General features: G+C 38.5%; 1 protein-coding gene across 23 annotated transcripts in view; it reads right to left on the bottom strand.

Annotated features, from left to right (window-relative positions):
• plekha5 (pleckstrin homology domain containing A5) overlaps positions 1 to 14,853 on the bottom strand; it is a 172,190-nt gene that overhangs the window by 76,799 nt on the left and 80,538 nt on the right. Inside the window, exon 1 of one of the 23 annotated variants that reach the window (XM_088645689.1) lies at positions 5,265 to 5,453. The exons of 21 other annotated variants lie outside the window; for them this stretch is intronic. The gene's annotated coding sequence lies outside the window, so the exon portion shown is untranslated. Of the gene's footprint in view, positions 1 to 5,264; positions 5,454 to 14,853 lie in introns of those variants that run through there. One more of the 23 variants, XM_088645686.1, reaches the window with a different exon arrangement.

The following is a 14,853-nucleotide window of genomic DNA, read 5'->3' as shown; positions in this document are numbered from 1 at the left end:
AAACCGTCGTCAGTGTTTAAAATACACACTTGTCATATGTGCAATGTGTTAAGACTTCAGCCTTTTGGCACAAGGTGTCTTTCCGCATGAGTACAAGTGCAATGAAACAACTTTCATCCTCTCTAGTGCTTGTAAAGTGACTTTAAAGCACTTAAAAGCACCTTAAATCTCTCTCCATCTCGCCTGTGCTCTTCCATGGTTTAGCTTACCATGCCTTTTATTAGAAAGACCACCAGACACTGAGATTTATGTCTATCCCCAAAGGCAGATTCAATTACAAGAACAAAATTTCCTCCCTCTTGAAATCTAATGTAGTAATAAAAAAATGAAAAGAACTAGCCTGCTCCTTCATATTCTTAATACCACAGTACAAAAGAGCACTAATATGTCAAATCTACCAATCTACCTCTATAAAGAAATAGAAGCCCTTGAGCCAAAAGTAACCTCAGCCAAAGCAGTTATAGAAATCCCTACAAATTTATAACATGCAATCTGTAAATAGTAGAAAAGTGTTTTACCCATATGAAAGTTCACAGCAGATTGAACCTTTAACACCAAAGTTTCTAGGAACGAAAAAATCTAGCACATTACCTGGCCATCAAGTCAAAGCTTTACATGATGCATGTTTGGCTGTATTGCTTGATGACTTTAATAATATAGAGCTGACAAAGTAATTAAAGAACACGAACAAAATTTCTTCCAGAAAAAACATTTTTTCTACAGTTTAAAAACAAAAACCTGCTGACTCTCAAGACTCAAGAGGACGGCTCATTCAGCCCACTGGGATTAGCGGTCCTGGTCAGTCCAAAGCACATGATGTAAAGCCAGAACAGGGGCAAAATGCCGGATTAGTGCCAATACCAGATTTTCCTTGTTGAAACCTCTTTGAGGCTACAGCCTCATTTCAGTCTAATGTCAGGGCAGCAATGGTTTATGACAGTTACAGTAAAATATGAAAGAAACCAATGAGAGCAAACGATTGTTTCCATCCATCCAGTCTGCAATAATTTTCTTCTGAATATGGCACAAAGACTTTTCTTTTAAACTATTGCACAGCAGTGCATATGACTCATTCCTCATTAAAGAGTAATTGCATATCTGAGGCAAGCTAAACGCCCTATGGTTAGCTGAGACATTTCCTGCTACCGCTGGTCAAATTCCCTTTTCTGAAGTCTGGATCTCAATTGCTTCATGTAAATGACTGAAGTCTAGAATATTTTTTTTCTGAAAAAGAGTCATTTCAAAAATGTCAAAAACAAAACAAAAAAGTTCAATCACGCGTAAAAAATATTGAATGCCTTCACGATGCTGTGTACAACAGGACCGGGAAAAAGAGAAATGGAAATTCCTAAACTCAATGAGGATCTGGCCTGGGTAATGCAAAAAAATGATTCAATACCCAAAAAAATCGAATTCACGCAGGGCACCACCAACCTCCCAGGCTACCCAAAACACAGCATTACAATAGACCCTGCTGGCCCCTGATGCAGGTCAATGATCTTCAACAGACTGAAACCAGACTCGGCCTGCTCAGCTAGAAGTGGTTTTCACACTGAAGGAGGGTTTGCCACACCTATCAAAACTCCCAACAACAACAACTTTGCTCTGTGCTGACCTCCCAGGGACACAGATTAGCAGTTCTGAAAGGTCTAAATCTAAATTTTAAGGTTTAGGAAGATGGTTAAAATGGGACGATCAAAGGAATCCCACACTCTGGTAGGTTTATCTAGCAAGAATTCTGAGTGGCTGTTCTGGCTTAAGTATGAGGCTCAAAGCAGCACATCTACAGGAGAGTGGGCTTCATGTTAAAAGAAGCAAAGAAAATCACGGCATTTCTCAATCTTTTCGTAAATGCTTCTGAACTCCAGCTTCTCTCCAACTTTAATTCAGTTCTCACATTGTACGAGTGCTCGGTGTGCGATAAGGGAGAGGAAAACGGAAAGTTACTGTATGTAACTCATTAGAACACACACCAGAGAGACTGCCACTAGCAATCACCGCCATTTACAGCGGGTTAACCTGCGCTGCACGAGTCCACTCCCTCCCCTGGGTGACGCGAGGCTCAACCGAGTTAACATGGAAAAAGCCCCCCACAGGTCCCGCAAGAAAACCGCCGAGTCCCGGCTAGCTGAGGATCGATACGGGGAGGGGACGCGGCGCGCTCCAGCCGCGGATGCACAGCGGGCTCAGTCAGGGCTCCGGCTCACACCTCAAGCCTCGCTTTCGCTTCGCACGCGGGAAACCATCCGCATGTGGTCAAGTCACCTTCTTGCTGAAAACTGTGAATAAGCCACATTGCAAATCCGGTCACAGTAGCACCAAGGAGATTGGTGTATTTTCTGTGTATTTTATTTTGCATTTTATTACTGAATATGGTTTATTATTTACTGTACTTTATATATTTTTAACATTTATATTTGTAAGTTTTGGAGCATAAATATTGTAATTATAGGATCATTGTTTTTATTTCTAAGTATCACGAAGGCACAGTAATTCCCCATATGCGTACCAGCAACGGTGGGGAATGGTTCGTTTCTGACTTGTGAAAATCTGGGTTAGGTGAAGACATGCGGAACAGAAGCCTTCTGCGAGCTGCGGAATGGGTTTCTCTTTTCAGAGTTACAGTGAGCTTTTTTCCCTCCGACATGGCTTACAAAAGGGGTTGGTGGACTCATCATATTCAAGCTGTTTTTCGAGATATTGAAAAATAATAATAATAATAATAATAATAATAATAATAATAATAATAATTGCTTACACTTATATAGCGCTTTTCTGGACACTCCACTCAAAGCGCTTTATAGGTAATGGGGATCCCCTCCACCACCACCAGTGTGCAGCCCCACCTGGATGATGTGACGGCAGTCATAGTGCGCTCACGCTCACCGCACAACAGCTTTCAGTGGGGAGGAGAGCAGAGTGATGAAGCCAATTCATAGATGGGGATTATTAATGAACCATTTTGTTAAATCTGGGCTGATTGTGAGAACTGGCACCTTTGCCACTCGGAAACCGCAAAAACCCAGTTTCAAGTTAAATCATTTTGAAATCAATACCGTTATGAGTATCTCCACCTTTCACCCTTGCCCAAACATGCCATTACTTCACAAATGAGTCATCGCCCTTTACAAGTGCCACCACTTCGAAGGGATATCCATCCACGATCCATGGGTGCTTCCTCCTCAGCAGGGTAACCGGGCACTGGGAATCGAACCTGGCAGATACCAGCTGCACACTGTGGCAATTTAAACACGCCACTTGGCCTTGGCAGCACGTCTCTGGAAGGTGCGAGGTAACAGAAGTGACCAAACCCATGCAAACACAGGGACAACGTGCAAAGTTTACACAGAAGACATCCCACTCTGGAACCAAACCACCACCCCAACACAGCGTACTTGTGTTTTCAGCTTAAAAATGTCAACGATGCCAGTGAAGAACGCAAAAGAAAGCGTTTTCTGACAAATAGAATTCATACATTACCTGTATGCTCCACAAAGGCGTTAAGATAAACTTGCATTTGACCGACCCAACTTGTGTCAGAACAGCTCAAACTATCCAAAACCAATGCAATCAAGCAAAAAAGCAAGAGCATGGGAGTAGGTAGAATGTTTGCTCGTTTTTAAACTGTGCCTTTGTCAATTTTAATATTTTTAAATTGTGCCTTTGTCAAAGGACTTGACAAGCAGTATGAAAGTTAAACACATTAGTGTCAATAATTATTCTGTACTGAGTATTGGATATTGTAACCGTAGGTCGGTTGTTTACAGAACAGCAGCCTTATGTCATTGTTAATCTAAGTCTGTAAAATAAATGTGCAAAATAACTTAAAAAGCCAGCGCTATTTCTAAACCCCCCCAACAATCACTGAAATACGAAAACACATCAGTTGCAGCAAACGTAATTAAGGGAAGGATAACGTTACACTTAAAATACAGTACAAAATGATCCTAAAAATTCACCAGAACAGTTTAAACAAAACAGTCCTCAGATATTGCCAGTATTACGTAATGTGGCTAACATTTATACAATGCAACTTACACTTGGTATTTCACTAAAGCAAAACTCAAAGAAGAACTTTACTCAAGAGTACAACTCTGTGCCCCACCCAGAATTTGAACCCACAATCTTCCAGTCCTGAATCCAGGGAACCAACCACTTCACTATACCGCTGACTGACAAAACTAAATTAAGACCGAAAGAGTGAGGCACTTAACCAGACATCAGGTTCAGCAGAAAACACAGAGAAGTATTTCTGACAAGTTTCTTTAACAGAAGCACTCAACGTACCGTTCAGAAAGTGCCTACATTACATTTGGTAGTGGTAGAACATCCACTTTAATAACCTAGTGAGAGATGCCTTCCTGAAGACCACCCCCTCATCCTTAACACCTCCTGGATACACCGCCATTTATACTGTATGGTCATGGCATGGCTTGGAAGAATGGATTTTTATTTAGGCACACTTGAGCAGCTTGACATGCATCCATCATTAATTTGCGCACAAAGGAAATAAGCCAAGAAAAAAAAAGCCTCAACAGAAACCAGTTAATCTTTTAACCAAAAAGGTCACAGTAGGTTAATTGGACAACAACGAACAAGAAAGCCGCACATTACTTCATGATTAGAAAAACAACAGCTCAGAGGTTGTGCTGCCTGGCTAAAATTACCCTGCAGGCTGCTAGAATCTATCATTTACAATTGTAATATTCCATGACACTACAGAGAAATAAGACAACAAAAAAATCCCATTTCCAGTGTGCAATGCACTCGGCTTACCTAGACGCACATTAGGAAATAAATATAATTAATTCCTTAACCTGCGTGGAAGATAAGGAATAGTTTGAGCAACAACAGCATTAAAATCCATGCAGGTCTATGTAAAGCTACTATTTTTAGCAGAGTTCATGTGCATGCCTGTATAGAATGAAATTTGAAATATGCTTCTTTCAAAGCATGTGTTTTATAAAATAATACACCAGGTTATCTTTCAATCTGTTTTAAAATAAAATATCACAGCTAATCACCGCATAATTAAACAAAAGAAAAAAACAAAAATAAGCTGTGGTGCTACTTCCAGCTTCTGATATTAAACGTTCTCTGAGCATGAACGATGCAAACCACTACATTTCAATTCCTGCCTAGTGCCTTATTTGTACTGCACCTAACCCAAATAAAACCCCACAGTTCTAAAATCCAACATTTCAAAACAAATGGGAAAACCTACATAACAAAAAGAGTAAAATCAGCATTTCAGGTTTACTTACACTTTAATATCTCACAACATTAGAAGCGCAGAGCCAAAGTCTAAGAGGAGGACAAGTTTAACTCTTTATCCAGATGCAAAAGATCAGTCAGAGGCAGCTCTTCTTAAGTTCACCAATGGGAAACGCACTGCTTTGAAGCTGTTCCCCGTTGTGCGCTCCGATGCCTGAGCACAAGAGGAAATAAAACATCCCAGCTGTCAACATCCCTGTGTAGAGGAAATCTGAAACCAGGGGTGATGTCACACTCCGGCACAGCATAATGTGGAAAGGCGCTATTCTCTGTTCTCTTTGCTACTGTGGGCAAGAAAAGAGGGAGCAAAAAGGGAAAACAAAAAGACAATAAGAGGGAGGGAAAGTCCATCAAGACTCACTTGATGTCAAAGCCAAAAAAAACACAATATGCAAACATTGCATTTCACTTCAGGGTGCTGCCACTGGTAAGAGAGATCCTGACAGCCCTCTCTCTACAGGGCACAGTCACAGAACAGAGGCAGCCAAGTGAAACGACAGAGCGGTGTGTAGCGATCAGCCTGTTGAGAAAACGAGCTTTCCCCGAGTTCCAGTTCACAGCAACTGGAAACTAGATTTGCTTGGGGGAAATCTTTTGGAAAAACTGGCTATGGAACTACATGTTATGAGCCAGTTTTCTGCCTCTGATATGGATTAAGAAGCCGCTTTACCATATAAAACTACATAATGGAAATAATGCCTAACATGGTTTCACAAGGCAGAGACAGGACTACAAGAGAAAAGCTGAAATGGAGTTAATGAAAGAATCCCTTCACCCTCAGCTGATTATTTTTCAGATTATTATAGTGGTTTTTATCCAATTATTAGTGATGTGAATCGATACTCACATATTCTTTTGGATAGGGTTTGACATGAGAAATAACAATAAATAATGTCTAGAAACAGTTCACAAGAGGTTACGGCTATTCAGAAAAGCTTATCCAACCAGTGGATGGGGATTCAGGACGCTAGCAGCGCCCTCTCTAAATGAAAATGCTCGCAAGTTGTTCACCAGAAGCTAAAAAAGCAGTGAAGAATGAAGTGAGCCTCAGTGAAGAGGCCAAATTGGCAGTAAACAGACAGAAATCAATGCAAACAGATACGAACACAATCCCAGAAGAATGGCTCAGCACTTCTCATACAAGTCTTCACTGGGTTCTGATGAAGACTCAGAAGGGCCTTCCTAAGCAGCATGGATCACAATATCCTAGAAAAAGTGATTTTCACAATCAGCTGATTTTAATTCTGCAAGCTTTACTGGTAGGTAGAAGAGCTTTCTGAAATCCAAACTATTAGAACGTGATATCAAAATGTCTAAAGATTTAAATAAAACTGTTTAGATTTCTCTTGTGCTGGATTAAGCGATCAGGCATATATATTAAATATACAATGCTTGCATTATGAAAGGATACCAGTTTCTTCACGATTAGGGTCTTTATACTGTATGAGTGCTTATCTTTTGTCATACAGAGCCAAACAAGGATACATGGTGTTTTCCTTCTTCTCTATTAATTAAGTGAACACCGACCTAAAGTTAAAACCTATGTTAATAAAACATATAATTCATTAAATTATATAACAAAATCATTCTGTAAAATTCAAAACAACCTGCCCTCAGACTCATTCCTCTACTGCACAATTCTTTAAATCTGTTAGGGTTATAGCATATAGTTACCTACACAAAAACTTCAAGTCGATTATTTGCCTTAAGAAAGATTTTTAAACTAACGACCATTTCAGCAGAATATGCCGACAGTTGAGATAGTTAGACGTGTTCTGTACCGTGAATTAGACTCAAATCGTAAAACGGAGAAAAACAAATATGATACATAGGGCCCCTAGCCTTCCACGAAATGGAAAAGGAATCCATAACAAATGAGAAACGAGTGTCCAGGCTTTGCTCAGATAGAAGAAAGAGGTCAGGGGAAAACAAACAAAACCTACGTGTTGCACAACAGACATCTGAGATCTAGGTTGGCCTATCTGCACATAAAACACTTTTTGCATGGTCTACAAATATGCATCGTCAAATAAAGTGTCTACTGCCGAGACTTTCATAAAGTTCAACAAAGGGTCTCTGTCCTTCACAGGCTTAACCTCGGGTTAAAGGACAGACCGTAGGAAGACTGCAGCCAAATTCTGTGGTGTGTCTGTCGCAGTACTTTCAGGCTGAACAGCCACACCCTAAAATGCTGAAAACACAAGCTTGATAATAGAATATGCTCACTAAAGTCTAACAACCTAAAGCAATTTATATTTTACCTGAAATACATACAGTACCTTGTTCTTTTGTCAGAGTTACTGGTCTGTTTATTGTGTTAAATGTTAAATTATTGCATTAACCAACTTTGCATTCCTGTTGAAATTTATTTTTTAAGTATTTTTACAGTTCATTGATCATTTTGAAACTAGACCAGCTAATATAAAAGCATCAGTTGAACAGAATTAGCAAAAATAGATCTACATCTCAAATTATTTAGCCAGATTTATATACAGTATAAACATTTTTATACTGTATATTGTTAACATATTAATATTTAAAAGTGGTGCATTTAAGGCATTTTAGGTACTGGATGGACAAAACCCAGAATTCTTTGTTTTTAGACTCTTGCAGCTTTTTTTGGTGCTGCCTGTTAGAGGAGATATAGAGCGACTGACAGGTCCAGCTGTGAAGACCCAGCTGACATAATCTGGAGGCTCCCCTTTATTGCCTATTCCAAGTAATTTAGAGCACTAGTCTGTGAATGCAATAAGAGGATTCAACAGACCCATTTACTGCGAATGTTAAGAACAAGACAAAGACAAAGCAATGATGAGAAAACTCATGTAAAAGCGAGTTATGTAAAAAGCCAAATGCAAAGCATATTTTTTTGCTGTTCCAGATCACCCACCAGAACCCCCTGTGAACTGGTATGTCTAAACATGTGGAATCTTTAAGTGGAGCTGGTGGAACAGGTCATAACCTTTGGCAAACAAAACACAGAGATCCCATCATTGCAGTTGTTTGAGCCATTGGTTTATGAAGACTGTGCTCCAAAGAGTAGTAAAACAGAAAACTGAAGAAATGGCTGGCATTGCTTTAGCAACTCAGTGTATTTGAATGAAGAGCAGGCAGGTGTTTGAATTTATGCTGATTAACCAAATGGAGTGCCGCCAAGAAATGTCTCTGCTCCGAGGGAAATGGGGATGAAGGCTTTTCCGCACTCGGAAAAGAAAAGCCTGTTCTGAGTTTTAACATCCCACTGGGATCAATCAATTATAAAATCAAGGAGTTTTCTATCTTGATAAATAGTAGACTTGATAAATACAAGTGAAGTCTTAATCTGGGTAGTAACCACTTGCCATACAGGGCCTTGAGTCCTTACAAATCTGTTATTTCTAGGTGAAGAGTGAGGTTGAAACTAATCTGATCTTACTTTGTTTAAAGAGATCAATAATCACAGTTCAGATTATGAGTTTATTCACTGCATTTTCATACTTATTTGTGTATATTGTTTTTCTAAAAATACAGCAATTTATCACAAAACTGATTTATTTTCAATCTCTTCTAGACTGTGGGGAAGTAAAAACACCCAAGTCAGAGTATACATTTTTCACTTTTAATTATAATTCAAGGGATGATATCACTTCATGCAAAATGTTAAAATTGTGCAATGCAGGTGGAAGATCTCACTTAGAATACGGTGTACAATTATGGTAACACCGTTGCAAAAAAGGTTTAACAAGTTAAAAATTGTAGTTTCGAAACTCAAAAGAGGATCAGATTCCAATCTTCAGAATATTCACAAGCATTGACAGAAGACAACTCAATAGATTTCTGCAGAATCAAAACTGAAACTAGGGACACTTCTTTACACAAAGGATTGTGGGGGTGTGGAACAAACTCCTCAGTCATTTACTTGAAGTTCATACACCAGCTTCCTTCAACAAAGGGCTGGATAAGAATCAGGTCAATTAGCTACTAGAAACCAAACAAACTAGATGGTCTCAATGGCCACTTTTTTGTAATGTTTCTTATAATGCCCAATACAAGGCTGGAAATCACTTTTCTGTATAGCAGTTCTGACAGCATCTCTATTAGAAAACTACTTTCCCAACCTGGCTAACTAGTTCAAAAATGTGTCCAAAAATTCCCATCGGCACATTACAACATTATTGCCCATAACTACATCAAAAACTTGGTTTATTATCATCGAATTGAAAGAACAGCACAGTAATGCCTTGAGCATATCTAGTGTGCAGATTCCAATACATTTTTAATACCGATCTTTATATAACAGCATAAATTACCAATACCAAAGCTAGAATATTAAAATCTTTAGAGCAATCTTTCAACACAGTCTACTACATAAGATATTCATCAACAAGCTGTTAACTAAACAGACAAAATATAATCTATTAATACTGGAGAAATGCTACTGCAACCAGAGGTTTTATCAAGTGCTGTTAATTTGCTTATAACATGAGCAATTTAATAAGGGGGGAAAAAACAAAATAGATTAATAAAAACCTTGTTGATTTGGAACAGACCTTTGTAGGTAACTGTGAGCTAAATAAATATCCTAAGAGTGGTATACATATTCTTTGGCTTGGGTTTGGTTCTATGTCTGACATGAGCTCCCTTTATACAAAAAAGTCATACTACTGTACTTCAGTGGTCCTTTGCGAGTCACAAATTGCAACTTTGTCACCGAAAGAGTTTGTTGAGTACTAGGAAATGACATATTGTTACCTTATGAGTGACGCATTCAGGACATGTACTTTATGAGCTATTGATTAGTGAAAGCGGGTCACAAAATATATATCTAGCCTTTTACAGGTGCCAGCATGGAAGTATTAAAGACCTATCGTACATAGCCTACAGGAAACACCTAAAATAAAGTAAAAGTACCCAAACTTTATACAATTCTGTCACTGCTATTCTTGGCATGAACCAACAGGTGCAAAGGGTCCCAGTCTGAAATCTGAGGGGAAATCATTTTTATACTGCAGTATGATACAGATAATGAGCTGTGTCAAATATTTAGACCGAAAAATAGGTTTCCTATTTTTAAAGATGGATTAAAAATGTAACAAAGTTTATAAAAATACCCTGTACATCCTGAAGTAGTTTTGACAAACGTGTTTAATGGCTGTTAATTTGATTGATGTGCAGAGCCTTTTAGTACAAAGGCGGTTTTCTGCACATTATTAAAATAATATTGTTTTTAAACAAAAATCAGCTCTCCCAGGAGTTTCCAAAGTTTGCAGCAAGAATTGCTGGGAGTGGGGGTGATCACATAGTTAGCACAGTCCTTGCAGCCTTATTAGGACACTTTCACTGTACAAAGAGCATCAAAATAACCCTTAATTTCTTAGGGTTAGAAACTTGAAATTCTAGAAAGACTAATCTGAAAAGTTTTCCTCTCTATTATTAAATGTCCATTTAGTTTCAATCACATCAGCAAACTATTTGCCATGAACATAAAAAAGGTTACAAACAAAAGGAGGCCATTGGCCCATTTTACTAGTTTGGTTGCTAAAAGATAACTAATCTAAGGAACCGGTTCTGTGTCTGACATGAGCTCACCTACAAATTCAAATTCTTATAGGAAGCCAGGGAACTGGCTTTAACAACATGGCTGGGTAACTTGTTCCATACCTCCACAGCCCTTTGTGTAAAGGCATGCCTAATAATCCAAGTTTTAAAGGCTACATCCCTCCACTGTGAAGCTCTACAATTGACTTTTTCAGTCTGGACACATGGTGAGCTTCCTACTAATTAACTGCTGAAAGCACACTACAATTTTTTCCAGAATTGGATCACTAAAGTTATGAATCATGGTACCCTAGTGTGCAATGAAGAAGCTGGTCCAAGACTTTGGATATTTACACAAAATGAGAACAGTACAGCTAGCAAAGGAATGTACTGACTACACCAGTTTTTGGCAATAACATTTAGTCAGAAATTCACACTACATGCTGAATCCAAGTTGCTAGGGCAACAGGTAACCAAACCCACCACAGTATCTGCCCCATATTCATATTGGCTGTTGCTTTTTAAAAACAAGCACGCTGTGGCATTCAATTACTGCATTTTTCATTAAGACATGACAAAAGAAGCAGAGTATAAAGAGAAGAGGCACATGTAAGCTTGAAAAGAACATTCTGCATTAGTAAAGCTCAATCATTATTTGGAGGTTGAGTCTATAATGGTATAAAGACCTTTGCCCTCCACAGAAAACAGAGGACTATAACCTTTCACAGATCTTGACAGGAGGTTCAAGGGTATACGTCTGGCACTTAATTCAGATTCCACACCTAGGAAAATATGAGTTCCTTAGTCTTTGTAAGTGAATTTAAAAGTTCTCATACCTGACTGATTCTACTTGCAAGCAAACACAAATACAGCCACCAAGGTAATCTTAACCAGAAATACAAAGCTCTCAAAACAAACAAATGCTAAGAGTATCAAAGGAATTAAATTATCACAAGCAAACAAAGTTATGTTTTAGAACAACACAGGAACGAGGTTGCCGGCACATATATATATATATCAGTTCTACTAGCAAGAAGAGTTTTCTTGTCGCTTTCAAGATCAAAACCTTAGCTTTTGTGGTGCTATTATCATAAAATAATGGAACACAAAAATCCATACAAATAAAAAAAAATACCAGGACTTAAAAGCCCATGGTTGAAGTAATAAAAGGTGTAGCTTGCAAAAGCGATAAAAGCTCCTGACTTTAACAGAGATGAAGCATGCACACAAGAGATTCAGAGCAGGCTTCCTCTCCTCTTCACCCATCCACAACAGTATCAAAACAGCACGACACGAACTTGCCCTTTCCAGTTGAACGAAGTTAAGTGATGAATAAAGAAAGATTTCTTGTATAAAATGGGCAGCCTTCTTATTCCAGCAATTGACTGGATTTAACAATGTTTCCACTGTTTCCTGTACCGGAAGAGTATAATTGACACATGATATCAATGTAGTGTAACTGTCTCTACAGCATCGTAAAACTGTATTTTTTTTTCATTTTATTCATTGATTGGTTTAACATACTGTATCGGTGTCCTGTTTTTATGTCTCAAAGGACTGTAGGTGTGAAAGAATAAAATCTTACAGTAAAGTAAAAAAAGATGTACTCCACATCCTTTGAGTATCGACAGGCAAATCATCTTTGTAAGAAAATAAGATTGTGTAATATCAGCCATTACACAGTGGGTCCAACATACTGGTAATGAGAAGATAACTTTTTAAGAACACTATTGAGATTTTTAATTCCAATTATTTCTTTCCAGAAAATACATCATTTTAAATTACTGCAGATTAAATATAAGTATTTAATTTCACTGTTCTGATAAACATTATAAATCATGGAACAGTATGGTAAGACACCCCAATAAAATCAACTAGTCTCTGGGCTCATCTTTGTAGTTCACCCTGTAGTTCTGAATGTACAGCAGAATACAGAAAGGCTCCAGCAGTACATTTATTAGTTAATTCTGCAAAATAGGTGTCTATAGGTCACTAAAAAGGATACTTCATCAGGTGAGCCCATTTCAAGTTCTTAATGATGCAACTTAGTGGTGCCAAAAATTAAGTCATATCCAAAATCTTTATGGCTTTTGACCTCATATATGTTTTTATGTTTTTTCTTTACTGGTGTGCAGTAGGAAAAAAATCTGAAGATGTGCTGTATGATACAGTAGATCCGTTACCTGGTTCCATTATATATATATACTGTATAAATAATGACAATCTTCAAAATCAGAGGCTGGCCTATTTGTCAAGTCTTTTTCATCTATGTTTGAAAAAGTCACATCACATCTGCTCAGATGTGATGCTCCAGGGACATCTTGGATGAACAAGCAGACTACCGCCCATCATCTCCTAGAAAGATATGGCAACCAGTCACAGTGCTCTACACTGACCACTGCAGGCATTCTTGATCAACAAAGAACATCTGAACGTTGAATTAATTACACCAACGTTGCGTAACAGCACTCGACCCCAATCTGGCACGATAATTTATACATTTCCATACAGGTTTCTCAGTGCTCTCTTCAACATTAATGTGCTGATCTAACAAACGAGTGTGCACGTTTTAAATTCACCAAAAAGACGTGGATATAATATGCACACCATGAGGTTAATACCCGTCTCCCAATAAAACAAAGAAGACACAAAAAGTAATCAAAACATACACTTTATTTTTTTTTACCTCAATTTCAGAATTAAATAACAGCAAACAAGGGTTTCCCGGTGATCAGGAAACTACTTAAAAATCCTCTGGAAGAAAGCAGTTTCAGTGGAAAATTTAATCTTATTAAATCACTCACTCATTTCATTAAATTCTCATGAAACATCCTCTGGTTACAAACAGTGTACATCATCTATGCACACAAGCCCAGCAATGCAGGATGTCAAAGAGCAAACCCTGATCCCTTGACTCCCAAAGTCAAGAGGCCATAAAATGTCATTAGTTTATAGCTGATTACATTAGCACCCGTTCAGCAATAAAAAAACCTTTTAAAATTCTTAACCTTGACAGGTGAAGATATTTGCTTCAGGCATTCCTTTCATCACAAGCCAAACAATTAACAAGATGCTTTCTACCCTCAATTCACCTGGTGGGATTTGTCAGTGTTTGGTTAAAAATGTAGTCTATAAATCCCGCCTACCCACCTAGAGAGAAGCGCTGGAGCACTTCCTTTTTTTTCCTACTCTGCTGAAAAGTCACAAAAGGGCCGCAGAAAAGGCTTGCTTACTCTGAACAGCGGGCACAGCCGGCCTGTCTGGGGGTCAGACAGCATTATGTTCAAAGTTCTCAATCAGTGCTCAACTAGGCTTTAACTAATGATGGCGCCTTCCCTCGAGTGCGTTGTTAATATGCGTTAGTGAAGAGCTGAACAGGTCATGTGTAACATAATTCCAAGCTACTGTACAATTACGCTAAATTGAGGATTAGACAACAACAAACTAAAGAAACAAAAAGGTAAAAGCATTTAAATGAAACTAATGAGAATGAATGGAGAAAATGTGGTTTATGATCACAGCAAAGAAAAGCAATGGTGCATTGGTACAATTTGTGAACACTGCTTAGTTGCTTCCACGCGAACCGATCAGTTACATGTCAAATATTCATATTATTACTCTGCCATCATTGTACGGACACTGCTGGACCACTGCGCTCCCTGTCCTGTCATTAGGTCAGTCAGGCCTCATGAAAATGCCTGCTATCTCAGGTCTGAGACTGAGCTGTGCGATGTGCTACAGTATTACAGGAATCCAATGCCTAGCAACCAAGGTCATTCTGCCAGAAACAAGAATGCCTGCAAAAAAGGTGTTCTTCCTCCCCCCGCTGTTACTGAAATTTGTACAGTACAGTTAGGCTGTTTGATCACGTCCACTGCATTCTGCAAGTCATTTCAGTCAGAAAATCCAACAGTTTCATATCTGGAGGGAAAAATGGTTTATATACTACTGTAGGTTACCATGCTCATTTGCAATGAAACGATATAGGCAAATGCAACGAAAGCAATCTGATGGGAAATGGTTTGAAAAGTTTTAGACGTATGTGGTTTTCAAACCACTCCA

Source organism: Lepisosteus platostomus, chromosome 9 (assembly GCF_059453375.1).
Source record: "Lepisosteus platostomus isolate fLepPlt1 chromosome 9, fLepPlt1.hap1, whole genome shotgun sequence".
Classification (NCBI taxonomy): Eukaryota; Metazoa; Chordata; class Actinopteri; order Semionotiformes; family Lepisosteidae; genus Lepisosteus; species Lepisosteus platostomus.
Note: the sequence above shows the minus strand (reverse complement) of the source record. Positions and strands in the feature narration are given on the sequence as shown.